The sequence below is a fragment of the Canis lupus genome, chromosome 17 (genome assembly GCF_011100685.1).
Source record: "Canis lupus familiaris isolate Mischka breed German Shepherd chromosome 17, alternate assembly UU_Cfam_GSD_1.0, whole genome shotgun sequence".
In the NCBI taxonomy this organism is placed as follows: Eukaryota; Metazoa; Chordata; class Mammalia; order Carnivora; family Canidae; genus Canis; species Canis lupus.
Window position 1 is genome coordinate 49,043,268 of NC_049238.1, and position 17,332 is coordinate 49,060,599.

At 37.9% G+C, this 17,332-nt stretch overlaps 1 protein-coding gene and 1 pseudogene across 14 annotated transcripts in view; one reads left to right on the forward strand and one right to left on the reverse strand.

Annotated features, from left to right (window-relative positions):
- The window catches only part of M1AP (meiosis 1 associated protein), a 75,954-nt gene that overhangs the window by 28,777 nt on the left and 29,845 nt on the right, over positions 1-17,332 (forward strand). The window lies entirely within an intron of this gene.
- On the reverse strand, positions 2,987-3,887 carry LOC102154964 (annotated as a pseudogene).

Genomic DNA, 17,332 nt, shown 5'->3' on the forward strand with positions numbered 1-17,332 from the left:
TTGGTGTATTACACTTTGCTATTATAACCAATGCTGAATAAATAGACATATGTAGGGCTGGTTTCATGGACTTATGACAGTATAGTCACATGGGGCCCTGCATTCAGAAACACCCTATGCTTGGGATCTAATGCTCTTTGATTGTTCTCTTGAGATTCTTAATAATTTTATCTTTGAATTTATGTTTTATAAGTGAAGTGTGATGGAACGATAGAGTGTGTGCCAAGGGATTAGAGTCTCAACTCACACATGCCCTGCCTCTTGCATCCTTCCCACCTCCCCATAACGTTGCCAGCCTCCCAGCTATGGTGTCCCCAACCCTACCCCAACCCAGCAACCACTGGTACCCAGGTCCCTGCCAATAAATCCTACATAAATCACTAAAAATTCTAAATTTCCTAGAACAAAAAATAATAATAATAATAAAATAAAATAAAATAATAAATTTCCTAGAACAGAAAATATCCAAACTGAGTCTTAAGGGACATGTAGAAATTAGTCATCTAGAGGAAGAAGAAAAGGACACTCAAAAGGCATGAGAAAGCAAGATAATCAACTTTCAGGGAAGTGCCCATAGTTCCCTATGACTAGAGTCAGTCAGGCAGAAGCAGGGAGTAAGTCTGTAAGGGTAGGCAAAGATTAGATCAAGAAAGACCATGTATGCCATTCTAAGACATTTAGATTTCATTCTAAGGCAATGGAAATTTATGAAAAGATTTTGATCAGAAGTCAAGGAGAAATGCCCAAATTTTGGAGTTTAAGAAACTTTTAACCAGTTTTAATTTATCCAGCATTCAAGTGTTATTCACCCTTCAGCAGCCCTTTCCGGATGTATTGGCCTCCTCCAAGGTTGTGCACATGGGAAGAGCCACTCTTCTGATACCATTATCTCTTCCTGGTCACATTTGAATAACCCGCTAATTAGGTCAGAGAGTTGAAAGCTAAGGGTGTGTTTCCCCTCAAATCCTGACACATGTGGATCTTTCTAGCATCATGAGGCCACTGATATTGTTCTGGTCCAGGAGGGAGGGTAACCAGCCTTAGTTGTGTGTTTATGATCTCTCACCCACTTGGCACACTCTGCTTTTCTCAAGCCAGTCTCCTCACTGAATGTCTTTCTCTCTCCATCTTCACGTACGGAATTCACTGAATTCCCTCTTCTTTCCTCTGTGTTCCTTCCCTTATCCTCTTCCAGCCAAATCCTCCCCATCCCTTAACGTCTAATTCATGTTCATAATTACTGTTTTGATTTTCCTCTTCTTAGAACAATGATATCACCTGTGGTCTATACCAAATAATTTAGCACTTCATTACATGCCGTGGAAAATTGTTCACCATTGTTCTATTGTGTGACAATTTTGTCTTCTCATCTAATCTGTAAACTACTTGATATCTTTTCTCTCTGCATTAAATTCTACATGCCTTGGGATTAGGAATTTGTCTTACTCATTTCTGTGTCTCAGTATGTAGCATATCCTAGATTACAGGAGATATTTGTTGAATGAATTGATGACAGTGATAGCTGTGGAGGCAGTTCTTGGTCTTCCCAGCATCTCCTGAATCCCCATTCCCTAGTAACACCCCTATATTCCTGGTCACAGACTGGGCCATGACCCAGTGAGGCCATCATAGTTCCTCGGGCCTCCAGAGTCCTCCCAAGTAGGTTTTCAAACCAAATCTCTGAGAGAGAAGCTCTTTTTCTTTCTCTTTGACCATGGGTATATCAGGCATGGACTATGTCCTTTTCTCCCTTCAGTGACTATATCCACTAAGAACTTAATGTATCTCTAGTAGCACAGAGCTCAGAGTACTCTGAGGCCACCTGATGCCTTTATTTAGAATAGTTAGTGGCTAGAGCTGTATAGAAGAGCTTTTACATTCAGGAAGGCAGCTTTCTACCTTGTGTCACTGCTAATGATTCTTCCAGTAACTTCCTATTTCCTTATAAATAATACATCATCCCATATATTGCTTGTGATTCCTCTTTGTGGGTTAAGTAAATGTATGGCTCATAGCTTGAAATCTTCCCAGTTTGCTGGTACTTTCCTCATAATTATTTTATTCCATGATGTTTGCCTCATCTTGGTGTCTTTATGAAGAGATTAGTAAAAGCAACTTCTCTCATTCTCAAAAAGATGAGTGCTCCAGAATCAGGTTGTCTGAGTCTAAACCCCACTTCTATCACTTACTAGCCGTGCAACTTTGGGCAAGGTACTTATTCTGGTCTAAGCCTTAATTCCTGCCATGTGCAGTAGTTGTGGGGATTAAATGAGATTGTGTGTGTTAATTAGTACGTAATAAATGTTTAGTAAAAGTCAGCTAATCATGGGGAACCTGAGTGGCTCAATCAGTTACGTGTCTGCCTTTGGCTCAGGGTATGATCCTGGAGTCCTGGGATTGAGCCCCAGGTTGGGCGAGAGGAGAGTCTGCTTCTCCGTCTCCCTCTGCCTGTCTCCTGGCTTGTTTCTCTCTCTCTCCCCACCCCCTCAAATAAATAAAATATTTTTTAAGTCAGCTAATCCTGTTAATATTTCTGAAAATTTTTGTATATGGGTGGTCTAATATTGATGAGATTTGTTTTTTAATGGCCAGGTCCCAAGTGGACTCTAAGTTACCTGAGGCTGTCTAATGAATCTTTGTATCACTCACATATATCATTCAGCATGACACATAGTAGATTTTCAATAAATATTTCTTGAAAAAATAACTGAATGTTTGGGAAAAACCAAATTATTTGGGAGAGGTAATGGTCACCTTGTCTTACATCAACTCAGATAGTTAGGTTCATATGTCAGACACTCATAGCTTCCCTTTGTAGCCCAAGAATACCATGAATTAATTCAAGCACTTCTTAGGCTATCTATAATTTTAACTCTGGTAACCATGATCATCAATTAAATAAAAAGAGTCTTTACTTCTAGGCCAGTTACAGGGAATGTTGATGCAGATTATTTTTTTTTAAGAGCAAAAACTCTTTATCTGCATCTTATTTTAAATAAAGTGCAGGAGTCAGTAGTGCTTATAAACAGTAGAGAGTTCTCTTCTATGGAATCAGAAAAATAGCAAAATAAGGCACAATCTGTTATTGTTACAGATTTGCGTTAGGCAGTAGTGTTCTTTCTGGAAGGCACAAACTGGAAATCTGATTACCTAAATTTAAGAATGTGGTTCTGAAGATGTCCTATGACAGGGATAGCTAACTTGGAACAAATTCCCTTAACTGGAATTAATGGCAATTAATGAGACAACATCACTTCTAGGTTAACAACACTCGGGAACTTAAGAGATCCTCATCACCAGCCACACAGCAGTCTCGGAAGGCACTGGGCTGGGTATGGGCTGGGCAGCTGCACTTCAAGTTTGGAGTGCTTACAAAAACAAAGGCACGTTTCCTAGAAATTGAACTTTACAGTAACAAACAGAAAATAATCAGTTTAGATAGAACAGTAGGCGAGCTCAAGAATATAGCAGGTTCTAAGTCAAATGTCTTGAAGAGATTTCTTGAACAGCAGGCTGGGGCCACACTGGTTGTTCACGGGGAAACATTCCACACGATGATGATGATGATGATGATGATGACCACAACGACAATCCCTATCACCCACTTCTTGCAATTCTTCCACCAATATTTTCTCTTCAACTTGGCAGCACTTGTTTCAAATTGGGATGCTCCTGCCTGTAGCGCATCTGCTCAATCATCTAACTCTGAGAGCTTCTGATCTCTTTCCAACACCTTATCCACATTGACTCTCATGATGTCCACCACCTCATCTACTTGATTTTGTGTCTGCTGAAGTCTTCGGTTGCTGCCAAAGGCAGCACTTGACCCTAGGGGTGCACCTGCAGACATTTTGGCGGCGGTGGGCGACAGTCAGCCAAGCAGCGCAGCGGGACCGAAGGCCGGGCGATGCAGATTATTTTTAAAAAGTAACTATGAGAGAATGTCCTTCAGTCAGTCTAAATTCTGCCTCCTTTAGTGCAGTCCTGTGCAGTGAGAAATAATTATAAAGATGATGGGAGACTGCAAGATCCAGAATCATAAAATAAAAACAAACTTAGAAATGAAGAAGGTAGACTTACATTTTAGGAAGTTTTTAAACAAAATCTAAAATGAAAAGATTATGAGTTCTAAGACTCCACCCCAAGATTCCTAGAACTCATACAGCAATTCAGCAGTGTGGCAGGATACAAAATCAATGCCCAGAAATCAGTGGCATTTCTATATACTAACAATGAGACTGAAGAAAGAGAAATTAAAGAGTCAATCCCATTTACAATTGCACCCAAAAGCATAAGATACCTAGGAATAAACCTAACCAAAGAGGTAAAGGATCTATACCCTAAAAACTACAGAACACTTCTGAAAGAAATTGAGGAAGACACAAAGAGATTGGAAAAGTATTCCATGCTCATGGATTGGAAGAATTAATATTGTGAAAATGTCCATGCTACCCAGGGCAATTTACACATTTAATGCAATCCCTATCAAAATACCATGGACTTTCTTCAGAGAGTTGGAACAAATCATCTTAAGATTTGTGTGGAATCAGGGGATCCCTGGGTGGCGCAGCGGTTTGGCGCCTGCCTTTGGCCCAGGGCGCGATCCTGGAGACCCGGGATCGAATCCCACGTCGGGCTCCCGGTGCATGGAGCCTGCTTCTCCCTCTGCCTGTGTCTCTGCCTCTCTCTCTCTCTCTCTCTCTCTCTCTCTGACTATCATAAATAAATAAAAATTAAAAAAAATAAAAAATAAGATTTGTGTGGAATCAGAAAAGACCCTGAATAGCCAGGGGAATATTAAAAAAGAAAACCATAGCTGGGGGCATCACAATGCCAGATTTCAGGTTGGAGTACAAAGCTGTGGTCATCAAGACAGTGTGGTACTGGCACAAAAACAGACACATAGATCCGTGGAACAGAATCAAGAATCCAGAAGTGGACCCTCAACTTTATGGTCAACTAATATTCAACAAAGCAGGAAAGACTATCCACTGGAAAAAAAACAGTCTCTTCAATAAATGGTGCTGGGAAAATTGGACATCCACATGCAGAAGAATGAAACTGGACCATTCTCTTACACCATACACAAAGATGAACTCAAAATGGATGAAAGATCTAAATGTGAGATCAGATTCCATCAAAATCCTAGAGGAGAACAAAGGCAACACTCTTTTTGAACTTGGCCACAGCAACTTCTTGCAAGATACATCCACCAAGGCAAGAGAAATAAAATGACAAATTAACTTTAAATCACATTCATATCAGTTAAGTTTTTCTATAAATATTCAGACTGTATTGCCTATTATATTATTCATTATTCAAAAAGCCAAAAAATTAGAAACCACTTAAATGTCCATTAAATGAAGCATGAATAAATAAGGTATATTCACAAAGTGGAATGTCATACAACTGTGAAAATGAATGAACCACAGCTACATACAATGTGGATGAATCTTCTCAATATTGAGAAAAAAGCAGATAACCAAAGATATAAAATATACCTCTTTATAAAGTTCAATCAAAATTAATAAGACATTTGTTTAAAATAATAAAACTACTTTTATGGGGCACCTGGGTGCGTGGTGGTTGAACGTCTGCCCTTGGCTTGGGTCATGGTCCTGGGGTCCTGGGATGAAGTTCCGTATCAGACTCCTGCTGTTAACCTGCTTCTCCCTCTCCCCATGTCTCTGCCTCTCTCTGTGTGTCTCTCATGAATAAATGAATAAAATCTTTAAAAAATAAAATAATAAAACTACTTTTAAAAGGAAAGGAATGATAAAAAAAATTCAATGTGGCAGGGTTTCCCTGGAGATTAGGAAAAAGCATACAAATATCTTAGTAGTATTGTTAATGTTCTACATCTTAAGTTGAATAAAAGATTCATAAGTGTTTCTTTTGCTGTTATGCTTGTAGCTTACATATATGTTTACATGTGTTTGCATATAATAAAACTTTTATAATAGCTGTCTAAAGAATGGCTAAGTAATAAATATGCCAAAATTAAAATAGCTGGTATGATCAATGCACTTTGGCATCCAGAGGGCATCTGTCCAGATTGACAGCAGTGCACTCCTTGAGTATATAAGTCTTTCAGCCAATTACAAATCAACCTAATGATGCTGTCAGCCAGCCTGCACTTCTCAACCTTGCACACAAGGATATCACGTTCCCTTTCTAAGTGCTCACAAACCATCTGCTTAGTATTTCCTCTAGACTTTCTAGGGATCAATGTCAGCTCTTTTGGAAAGGTATTTTATCTATATGTGTTCTCAGGAAACACCAAATGTTAACAACCCAAACATAGAAGGTACAGATTCATTGCTTCCTAAAGGAGTCCAGGAAAAAAGTAAAAACAAAAACAAAAAACCTGTCTAATGCTTCATGCTTTACTGCACTTGTCAAATTCCACATATTGATTGTTTTCTCTTTACAGTGTCTTGGAAAATAGACCAGAAAACACAGCTGTTCGTTGAGTTTATCTTTGATAACCACATTAAAGTCATTTCCCTGTGGTGTTAAGACTGAATTAGAACCACTGTTGTATTTATTACCTAAAGAGTTTCAACACAGAGAGACATCTGCTTATTTCATTAATAGAAGCCATGGTCTCAGAAAATGTTTGTTCTTCCTTATTCTAAACTGAATTAAAGAAATTTTTTAAGCTCTCAACAGAAAATCTAAAGTTATTTGAAAATTGAGATTTTAAAAAATTTCCTCACCAACATTACAAAGGAATAATTTACATGCTGTACATTGCACCCATTCAAAGTATAAATTCAATGAGTTTTGACAGTTGTATATGCCCACAAATCACCACCACAATCAAAATACAGAACATTTCTATTCATCTCTAAAAGATTTCCTTTGCCCCTTTACACTCCTTCCCTCCCTCATTCCCTAGCATATGCCACTGATGTGCCTTTTGATTAATTTACATTTTATATAAATGGAATCATACAGTACATACTTCTTTTGTGTCTGACTTGCTTCTTTTAGATTTTGAGATTAAACCATGTTGTTTACACCTGTAGTTTCTTATTATTGCTGATTGGTAATATATTGTATGAATATGCCACATTTTGTTTAACCATTCTCCTGTTAATGGATGTTTCCATTGTTTCCAGTTTTTGACTGTTGTGATGAAAACTGCTGCAAATATCCATAAACAAATTTTTGTATGACGTTTTTATTTTTCTTCGGTCTTACTGTGTTTATGGTTCATCTTTTTTCATCCGTTTGTTTCAAACTATTTGTGTCTTTATACTAAAGTGTATCTCTTATGACAGCATGTAATTGGGTCTTGCTTTTTATCCATTCTGCTAATCTCTGCCTTTTATTTGGAGTATATAGTCCATTAACATTTACCATAAGTATTGATATGGTTGGATTTAGGTATACCATTTTATTTTTTGTCTTCTCTGGTTTTTGTTTACCTTTTCCCTGCTTTCCCATGTTTTTAGATTATTGAATATTTTTAGCATTCTGTTTTAATTTATATTTTGTCATTTAGCTATATTTCCTTGCATTACTTTCTAGTGGCTTCTCTAGAGATTGTTACAGGTCCTTAATTTTTCACAGTCTACTCAGAGTCAGTATAGTACCACTTCATGTAAAACACAGAAGCCTCAAGATTACAAAATTTTAAGGCACCTAGCTGGCTTAATCAGTGGAACATAAGACTCTTGATCTTAGGATTGTGAGTTTGAGCCCTATGTTGGATGTAGAGGTCACTTAAAAAAATAAAATAAGGGCACCTGGGTGGTTCAGTAAGTTAAACATGTGCCTTTGGCTCGGGTCATGATCCCAGGGCCCTGAGATCGAGTCCTGCATTGGGCTCCCTGCCTAGCTAGGAATCAGCTTCTCCCTCTACCCTCCTCCCTGCTTGTGATCTCTCTCTCTCATGCCCATGCTCTCTCTCTCAAATAAATAAATAAAATCTTTTTTAAAAATTAAAATAAAACAAGATTATAATATTTTACATAAAATGTAGAAACCTTGTAGAGATTAAAAGATATTTTTAAACTTTTCTGCAACCTGATTAGAATATAGTACCATTTCATGTAAAATATAGAAACTTTGCAGCCATGTAGGTCCATTTATCCCCTTCATACACACACACACACACACACACACACACACACTGTCTTTTATGTTGAGTTTCCATGTGTATTACATCTACAGTATAAATTACACATGACAATATTATAAATTTTGCTTTAAACAATTAAGTGTATTTTAAAGAAACTAAGAGAAAAATAGTCTTTTCATTTCCAGTGCTCTTCATTCATTCCTGAAGATCCAAGTTTCCTTTGGATATTATGTCCTTCAGCTCAAAGAATTTTTGTATTTCTTGTAGCTAGTTCTGATGGTGACAAATTCTCTTAATTGTTATTTATCTGAAAATGCATATTTCACCTTCATTCTTGAAGAGTGTGTTTCTTATATATAAAATTTTAGGTTGACAGAATTTTCTTTTCTTTCAGCATGGTAAAAATGTTTTTCCACTATCTTTTGCACTTCCATGGTTTCTGGTTAAAAATCACAGTTCTTGAATCATTTTCTCCTATATATAAAGGGTCGTTTGGCAACTTTTATGAATTTTGCTTTTATGTTTGTTTTTCAGCAGCTTTACAATGATGTGACTAGGCACAGATTTCTTACTTAGGTTTCACTGAGCTTCTTGGATTTATAACCATTCTGTACCCAATTTCAATGTGTGGGGCATTTTCCCACAACAAGCAATTCTCCTACACCAGCTGGATGTCCTAAAACTTAACTCAATTCTGGCACTATCCAGAGATAGCATCAGATCCACAAATTAAGGGCTCAGTCCCACAGAAAAATCTCACACATGTTCACATGCACCCAAGAACACACCAGATACCAATCACAAGTCCCTATGTCAAATATGCTTCTGACTGATCAGCTATAGATCAGAAGTTCCAATGACCATCTCCTTGGATTTGATAAATTTGTTAGAGAGGCTTACAGAACTCAGAGAAACATTTTATTTACTAGGTTACCATTTTATTATAGAAGGATAGAATTCAGGAACAGCCCAATAAAAGAAATGAATAGGACACAGTGTGTGAACAGAGGATCAGAGCTTTCATGCCCTCTCCCAGCATGCCAATCTCCCCAAATCTTTATGTGTTCATCAACTCAGAAGCTCTCTGAACCACATCTTTTTAGGGGTTTTATGGGGAATTCATTACATAGGCTCAATTTATTAAATCATTGGCCATTAACTATTTTATTTTATTTAAATTCAATTAACATATAATGTATTATTGGTTTCAGGGGTGGAGGCCAGTGATTCATCAGTCGTATATAATAACGCAGTGCTCATTACATCACGTGCCTTCCTTAATGTCCATCACCCAGTTACCCCATCTCCCAACTCCTCCCCTCTAGTGACCCTCAGTTTGTTTCCCATGATTAAGAGTCTCTTATGGTTTGTCTCCCTCTCTGATTTCATCTTGTTTTATTTTTCCTTCCCTTCCCCTATGTTCATCTGTTTTGTTTCTTAAATTACACATATGAGTAAGATCGTATGATAATTCTTTCTCTAATTGATTTATTTCACTTATCATAATATCCTCTAGTTCCATCCACATTATTGCAAATGGCAAGATTTATTTTTTTTGATGGCTAAGTAGTATTCCATTGTACCACATCTTCTCTCATTTGTCATTCATTTGTCATTTGTCACTTCTCATATCTCATTCATTTGGCGATGTACATCTGGTCTCTTTCCATAGTTTGGCTATTGTGGACATTGCTTCTATAAACATTGGGGTACAGATGCCCCTTCAGATCACTACATTTGTATCTTTGGGGTAAATACCCAGTAGTGCAATTGCTGGGTCATAGAGTAACGTCATTTTCAATATTTTTTAGGAATCTCCACAGTTTTCCAGAGTGGCTACACCAGGTTACATTTCCACCAACAATGTAAGAGGGTTCCCCTTTCTCCACATCCCTGATGCCAACTGATATCAGGGGCATTTTTTCATGTGTCTGTTGGCCATTTGTATGTCTTCTTTAGAGAAATGTCTCTTCATGTCTTCTGCCCATTCTTGTTTGGATTATTTGTTCTTTGAGTGTTGAGTTGGTAAGTTCTTTATAGATTTTGGAAACTAGCCCTTTATCTGACAAGACATTTGCAAATATCTTCTCCCATTCTGCTGGTTGTCTTTTGCTTTTGTTGACTGTTTCCTTTGCTGTGCAAAAGCTTTTTACTTGATGAAGTCCTAATAGTTCATTTTTGCCTGTTTCCCTTGCTTTTGGAGATGTGTTTAGCAAGAAGTTGCTGGGGCCAAGGTAGAGGTTGCTGCCTGTGTTCTCTAGGATTTTGATAGATTCCTCCCGTCTCACGTTTAGGTCTTTCATCCATTTTGAGTATTTTTTGTGTGGTGTGAGGAAATGGTCCAGTTTCATTTCTGCATGTGGCTGTCCAATTGCCATTGGCAATTGATTCAACTTCTGGGTGGTTCCTTTCTCCTCCCCAGAGGCCACAGTGTAAACTGAAGGTTGATTGACTCCTCTGGCAACTGACTCTATCCTTAGGTACTTTCCAAAAGTTGCCTCATTAACATGACAAAAGATAACCTTTATTGCTCTTATCACTTAGGAAATTCCAAAGGTTTTATGAGCTCTGCCAGAAACAGGACAAAGACCAAATATTTATTTCTTCTTATAAGCCACAATATCACAATCTATAAATTTATATACTTGCTTCAATTTGGGAAATTTCCTGCCATCATCTCCTCCAATAATTTTTCCATCTCATTCTCTTCTGTCTCTTTTTCTGGGACTCCAAATTATCCTGCATGTTAAACCTTTTAAAATTGTTTTACAGTTTTCTAAGTTTCTGTGGTTGGTTTTATTTTGTTCAAACTTTTTTCTTTCTCTTTTGTAGATTAAATTATCCCCATTGACCTATTTTTAAGTTCATTGCCTCTCATCTCTCATCTCCATTCTATTAAGCCCATGCAGTGAATTTTCTTGTTCAGGTACTGTATTTCTCAGTTCTAAAATTTCCACATTATTCTTTTTTAATATTTTCTATTTCCCTGATATTTCTTTTCATTCATTATGAACCTATTTTCTACTCCTCATTGAGCATAATTATAGTTTATGTATATAATTATATAATTATGCTGCTTTAAAATCTTTGTCTGGTAAGTCTGATGCCTTTACCATCTTGGTGTTTGCATCTGTTGATTGTATTTTCTTTTGAGACTGGATCACATTTTCTGACTGTATGCCAAAAACACTTGGATTGTATTTTGTGAATGTTGTTACAGGGACTCTGGATTCTACTCTATTACCCTGAAAAGTGTTTTGGTAGACAGCTAACTTTTTAGATGCAAACTGCAACATGTCATGGCCTGCAGTAGTCAGGGACTCAGATCTCAGTTGCATTCTTTAAGCCTAAACTATGAGCTACTTTCAATTTGTCTCATACATGACTAGTGCAAGGGTCAGCAAGGTGCCTGCATTGAGTTTTAAACATATAATTTAGGTTTCTCAGTCTCCCTCCTTTCTTGAATTTCTTCCTCACTTTCTGGAGGCTGTCTTTGCCCCTGGCTCCTTCCCCTGGTAAGGCCAGTGAAAGATGAAAGCCTTTCTATTGAATCAAGTTCACACTGTTACAACTGAGGCCACCATCAGGGGAACTCATTCTTTACTGATCACTTACTCCCATGTTTCAGTTCCTCTCTGAAATCTACCTTTGTTCAGTCTCCACAGCCCTGAAGTAGCTGTTTTATTTTTTTTACATATATTATCTCAAGTTTATAGATATTATTTATAAGAAAATTAAAACCCAACCAGACTGGAAGGCCCCCTTCACTGTTGATCAGTTTGATTCTTTCTTTTTACTTCCTTTTCTATATTATATTCACTTCAGTAAGCTCAAGTGCCTTATCATTTCTGTCTTTACGAGACTATGACTTAAAATTCTTTGATTAAATCCCAACTCTTCTTTCTTCCTCCTTTCTCCTTTTCATCCCCTAACACTTACAGATACACATATCCCTGCTTTACTTGGCAAATGATCTGTGTTACTCCCACCAACCTTGGATAATCTGGGTACTTTCCCATCTGAAATCAACCCCATGATATACCTAACCACTGGAACACTAGTTAGCACAATACAGGGACTGATTTGGGACAGAAATAGACACAAGTACAGATATAAATTTAGGATAAAGGTAGCCTCTCAAATTACAAAGGCAAAGATGGACTTGTTCCAAAAGTGGTGCTGGGGCAACTGGTTACCATCTAGAAAGTATTCCAAGTGGACCAGGGACCTAAATGTAAAGAATAATATTTTAAAGAGTAGTAAAAGAAAATGTTGGTGAATTTCTTTATAGTCTTAGGATAGGGAAAGTTCTCTACCTGTGATTCAAAATCCACATGCAGTAATTTATTTAACTACATAAAATAAAAATATAGCAAAATAAAAATATGGCATGACAAAAGACACCATAAATAAAATCAAAAGACAACTAAAAAACTATGAGAAAGTATTTGCAATTTATATCTTAGAGGCAGTGGGGATGTGGAGAGGAAGGGCTAATATCTCTAATATAAAAAGGACACTTAAAAACTTCAGGGAAGGACACCTGGATGGCTCAGTCAGTTAAAGGTCTGCCTTCGGCTCAGGTCATGATCCCAGCGTCCTGGGATTGAGCCCTGCATCAGGCTCCCTGCTCAGTGGAGAGCCTTCTTCTTCCTCTCCTTCTGCCCCTTGCCCTCACACCCCCACCTCGTGCTCACTCTCTCTCTCTCTCTCCCTCTCTTGCTTTCTCAAGATATCTCAAATAAATAAATAAAATCTCTTAAATAAATAAATAATAATAAAAATTAAAAGGGGAGAAAGACCAAAAACCCTACAGAAAAAATGGACAAAAGACATGAATGGATAATTCAAAAGATATTTGTAATAGCCTTTAAACATATGAAAATAGGCTCAACCTCACTCATAATTAGAAAAATGAAAATTAAGACCACACCAACATACTATTTCTCACCTATTAGATTTGCAAAAGTTAAAAAGTATGAGAACACAATCTGTTGGTGAGGCTACTCATCCATCCATTGCTGGTAGAATGCACAGTGACACAACGCTTTTGGAGGGATATTTGGCAATATTTAACAAAATAACGTGTGCATTTATTTTTTGTTTTGTTTTTGTTGATTTACTTATTGAACATTTATTTTTCTATTTTAGTCTTTTTTTTTTTTTTTTTTTAGTTTTTATTTAAATTCCAGGACAGTGGAATATTAGTTTCAGGTGTACAATTTAATGATTCATCACTTCCATACAACACCTGGTGCTCATCACAAGTGCCCTCCTCAATACCCATCACCTATTTAACTCATCCCTCCTCACTTCCCCTCTGTAACTATCAGTTTGTTCTCTATAGTTAAGAGTCTGTTTCTTGGTTTGCCCTCCTCTCTTTTTTTGCCCCATGCTCATTTATTTTGTTTCTTAAATTCCTCATGTGAGTGAAATCATATGGCATTTGTCTTTCTCTGATTTATTTCACTTAGCATAATACTCTCTAGCTCCATCCAATGGCAAATGGCAAGGTTTCATTCTTTTTTATAGCTGAGTGATATTCCATTATATATACATAATCTTCTTTATCCATTCATCAGTTGGACACTTGGGCTATTTCCATAGTTTGGCTATTGTGGACATTGCTGCTATAAATATTGGGGTGAGTGGATCCCTTTGAATTAGTATTTTTGTATTTTTTGGTAATATTTAGTAGTGCAGTTGCTGAATCATAAAGCAGTTCTTTTTGGTTTTTTAAGGAACCTCCATACTGTTTTCCAGAATGGCTGCACCAGTTTGCGTTCCTGCCAACAGTGCACAAGGATTCCCTTTCCCCACATTCTTGCCAATACCTGTTGTTTCCCATGTTGTTGATTTTAGCCATTCTGACAGGTGTGAGGTGATCTCTCATTGTAGTTTTGATTTGCATTTTCCTGATGATCACTGATGTTGAGAATCTTTTCATGTGTCTATTGACCATCTGTATGTCTTCTTTAGAAAAATGTTGATTCATAGCTTCTACTAACTTTTTAATTATTCAATTTGGGGGCTTATGTATTTTCTCACCACTCCCACTTCTAGAAATCCAATACCTTGAAGGTATACCTCCAACAATACAAAAATGCATACACATATACAGGATCACAAAGATGTCATATGGTCTGTCTAGACATATTTTAGGACTTTCTTGGGGTTTTTTTCCCTGGGTTTCCATGTCATTTTAATACTTTTCTTTTGGGAAGCCTGGGTGGTTCAGCGGTTTAGCACTGCCTTTGGCCTGGGGCGTGATCCCGGAGACCCAAGATTGAGTCCTGCATCGGGTTCCCTGCTTGGGGCCTGCTTCTCCCTCTGCCTGTATCTGCCTCTCTTTGTCTCTCTCTCTTTCATGAATAAATAAATAAAAATAAAATATTTTTAAAAATAAAAATAAAATTTTTCTTTCTTTTACCTAGCTCCCCAGATACTCTTTCTTGTTTCCTCCTACTTGCAGTGCCTATGAAAACACTCTATCCCAGTCAGCTTTTCAGATTTGCATTGCAATTTACATTACAAGCTTTTTTGTTTATAGAATATGTAAATATGTTTGTGCAGAAGAGGACTCTTTAAAAACTTCTAAGTCTAGTGTTTTCCAAGTCAAACTATGCTTTAGACTTTGGTATATCTCAATTAGTAGCGACCAACCTCTTTTGCATGTGAGTTGCATTTTTTTCCAGTAAAATTAAAATAGAGCTATTAAGGCCATAGATAAAATATGTTTTCTTACAAGTTGGGTCCTATACTTTCCTGAAGAAAAAAATGTCACACACACACACACACGAAAAATAAAAATAAATGGCACTGAATTTTCATAACTAAAACGTTTACATGTAGAGGCAGCTTTCTTTTTTTTTTTTAATTTATTTATGATAGTCACAGAGAGAGAGGGGCAGAGACACAGGCAGAGGGAGAAGCAGGCTCCATGCACCGGAAGCCCGATGTGGGATTCAATCCCGGGTCTCCAGGATCGCGCCCTGGGCCAAAGGCAGGCGCCAAACCGCTGCGCCACCCAGGGATCCCTAGAGGCAGCTTTCTAATCTTTCATCCCTTATAGTTGCATGATGCTTTAAAGGCTAAAGAGTGCTTTCAGGTGTCATCAATTTTATATTCAAATGAGCCCTATGCCTAGGTATTACTACCATTCCCACTTTATAGATGGGGAAATTGAACTTAGAGTGATGAAGAGATTAGTCTAATTCACAAAGTGAGCAGCAGGCTGGCCAGAATTCGTTTATTCGGTGCAGTGCAGCATTTACTGAGCTCCCGTTGTATGCCAGACACTGTGCTAGTGCTGGGTGTACAGAGCTGGATAAGGTGCTACATCTGGTGCCCTTAGGCATACACACACCCTTCATTAACCAAGACTCCTTTCCTGCATCTCTGGGATCCCTTCTCAGATAGGGCTGGGCAAAGCAGGACAAGTTATGCAACTCAAAACAGGATTGGGGGGCAGCCTGGGTGGCTCAGTGGTTTAGCACCACCTTCAACCCAGGGCCTGATCCTGGAGACCCAGGATCGAGTCCCACATCGGGCTTCCTGCATGGAGCCTACTTCTCCCTTTGGCTGTCTCTCTCTCTCTCTCTCTCTCTCTCTCTCTCTCTCTCTGTATGTGTGTCTCTATGAATAAATAATAAATAAAATCTTTAAAAAAAAAAAAAAAAAAAACAGGATTGGCTAGCAGGGAATACTGTCAGCTCCTTGTCACTCAGGGTTGTTCCCATGGCTCCAGAAGTGTAGGGATGCATTGCAGCTTCTGCCCATGGAGCAGTCTCTACCAGTAATCACAGACTTCTGCTCCTTTAGAAATACATAGGCTTAAGAAAAAGAGATTCTAAAATCTCCCAAAGTAATTGCTTTGCAAACATTTTCTTTTAATTCATCTGCTTACTTTGAAATTAGGGTGGTATCTGTGTCAGAACTGGGGGAGGGAGCATAGTTCGTGAGTTTGTCACTAACAATGTAAAGCCTTCATTATAAATCATTTTACAGTGATTTTATTCTTTAGTTAACAGTTGAGCCTTTTTTTTTAGCCCACCTCAAGCTGTATCAGCTTGACCATCTACCATAGAACTCTCCGGTAGCCAGCTAGGGGTGGGAAAGAGGCATGTCTTCTCCATACTTCTCCATCCTTTCGTCTTCTTCTACCACCACTCACTACCACCACAGAACGGAAAACATGTGGGGGATGGCTGAGTAGAGACATGTGGGCATTCCATGCAAGCTAATAATTTGTACCTTAAAATAAATATTTTTAAAATATTCATTTAACAATTGTTTAGGATCCAAAAGCTGCAAAGAGAAAGGAATGCTAGCACTGTTCTGCCCCAGCCTTTCTCACTTCCTAAGCAAAACCTATGCCTTGCAATAATGAAACCCATCCTTCTTAGAAGCAGCTGTAGTCACTACCTGTTGTTACCTGAGCATGCTCCTTTGGGGTTCTCATCCTTCACCCTGTCAGCCAGTCCTTACTTTCTCTCCTATTCTTTTTTACCCTTCTTATTATTCCTCTAGTAGCAGGGATAGCAAGACCCACTCCACTTTCATGATTTGCTCCTTCACTTATTTCTTTTTTAAAAATTTTTTTAAGATTTTATTTGTTTATTCATGAGAGGGGGAGGGGGAGAAGCAGGCTCCATGCAAGGAGCCCAATGTGGAACTCAATCCTGGTCTCCAAGGTCACCCCCTGAGCCAAAGACAGACAGATACCCAAATCCTGAGCTACCCAGGCATCCCACTCCTTCACTTATTTCAATTATCACCTTCTTAGAGAATACTTACCTGACCCCTAAACTAAAAATTCTCTCTTCCTCTCTCTCTGTGTCTCACATACACACACACCATACCCTTATCATGCTTTATTTTTCTTAATAGTCATATGTAATTTTTTTCTGTTTTGATTGTTTGTATATTGTGTGTTTATTGTTTGTTCTCACACTAGAATGTAAGCCACAAAGCAGAGAATTTGTCTTATTCATTGTTGACAAAATCAGTGCCTGGGTCATAGAAGGCACTAAATAAATAATTATTTGAATGACAAATAAAATGAATGAAAGGATGAATGAATGAATGAATGAATGAATGAATGACATCACTACTCTTCCTGAGAAGAGTTCTGGGAAATAAATTCTCTCTATTCTCATTAGAGTTCTAGTGATGTTTTGCCTCTCTTGAAGATTAGAACCCTAGGAAGATGGTCACGACTTGGTCAGTCTTGCACTCACTTCT